This window comes from Diabrotica virgifera, chromosome 7 (genome assembly GCF_917563875.1).
Source record: "Diabrotica virgifera virgifera chromosome 7, PGI_DIABVI_V3a".
Classification (NCBI taxonomy): Eukaryota; Metazoa; Arthropoda; class Insecta; order Coleoptera; family Chrysomelidae; genus Diabrotica; species Diabrotica virgifera.
The window spans coordinates 236,115,726-236,117,337 of record NC_065449.1 but is presented as its reverse complement, the minus strand read 5'-3'; positions in this window follow the sequence as shown (position 1 = coordinate 236,117,337).

The window sequence follows — 1,612 nt, the reverse complement described above, 5'->3', positions numbered from 1 at the left end:
GATATTTCAATTTGATCAGTTCAAAGTTCTGTTGATTTTTTTAAATTTTGTTTATATATTCCCAATACTGTTCTGAAGCTATTTCTGTGTGGCATTTATGTAATTTATTATTCTAAATGGGAACTAAGCCACAATTTAACTGAAAAAATGATTTTATTGACGTTTCGAAGTCCACATCGGATGTCGTTTTCAAAATACAAAATATTACTAAATTAAACAAAAATGTTGTTGCTTAGTAAAAAAATTCTTTTAATAATTTAATTTAATCTGACTCATTCATATCAGTAATTCAGACATATAATAATATAATATAATATTATTATACATTTTAAAGTAGAAGACTTAAAAATGATATTGCCAACATTTTTGAGTTACCTTCCTGGGACGACTATATTGAAAGATAGTTCATTCGATTACATGAAATCAACTTAACTCAAGAATATTCGTCACAAAAAATCATAGCATGCGATTTGTCTTTAAAAAGACAACCACACGCAATGGTGACAGTAAAATTCTCACGTTAGTGATTCCATAGTAGATCACGAGGAAAAGCCGGGAAAAAACCTCATGATACTATCCCGACATTGTAAGTATTTGGTCTTACTTTCAGTTTACTCTCAAAACTAACAGCAAAATTTTGATTTTATATGTATGTTATTTTAAATTATAAATATTATTAATAATACATAGATATATAAATAATACTAAAATATAAAATATGTACTATCCTCGATATGTTATTGACTTATAATCGTGGTATTTTCTTTCTATTGACTTCCTCTTTTAGTATAGGTAAAGGTAAGCTCATCCTACTGCATTCTATCAAGGAATTTGCGACACAGTTGGTTTCATTTAGCATAATTAGAGCCGCTTTTTTGATTTTATATCTTTTTACTATCTGTTTCTTTCAGGACTATACTTAAATCTTTCCACTGAACTCTATGTTCACTGTCTCATGCGTGTTGACATATTTGAGATCTATAAAATTCTCTATTTTTAATATAAGTAAGACTGATGTTCACTTATTCTAACGTTTAATATTCTTGATGTTTCACCTAAGTAAAATTGTTCGCATTCACAAGGTATTTTATAAATATTCTTTGTTCTTTCTTGTTCATAGTTAGGTTTAGTTAGATAAAATAGATCTCAATGTGTTTGTTGTCGTGAATGTTTTTGACACTCCACAAGAACAAAAATTGGAACAAAAACAGGTAACATCTATTTACAATTTGTAGTTCCTACCAACATACTAGAGGCAAAAGGTGGTAAATAGTGAGTACTAAGTATACTAAGTACTAAGGCAATATAGGAGTATCTAACAAAAAGTAAAGGTAAACAGCCGTATCTGTGAAGATACTACTTTTATACCTTAGTATATGTCGGTTACACCCAATTATGCTTAGCAAAATAGGTTAAAACTGTAGATACGTTCAAAAAAATATGTGATTTATAAATAAACAATTAATAGTTACGGTTAAAGAGCTTTATTAACGTATAGAGGAAGATCCTAGAATTTACTAGACATCAAAATCTCAATATACCCAAAAATGTCAGATACCCCCTTTGCGCTTAGGACGGCAGTATAAAGGTAGATAAGAGAAAATAATGAAAA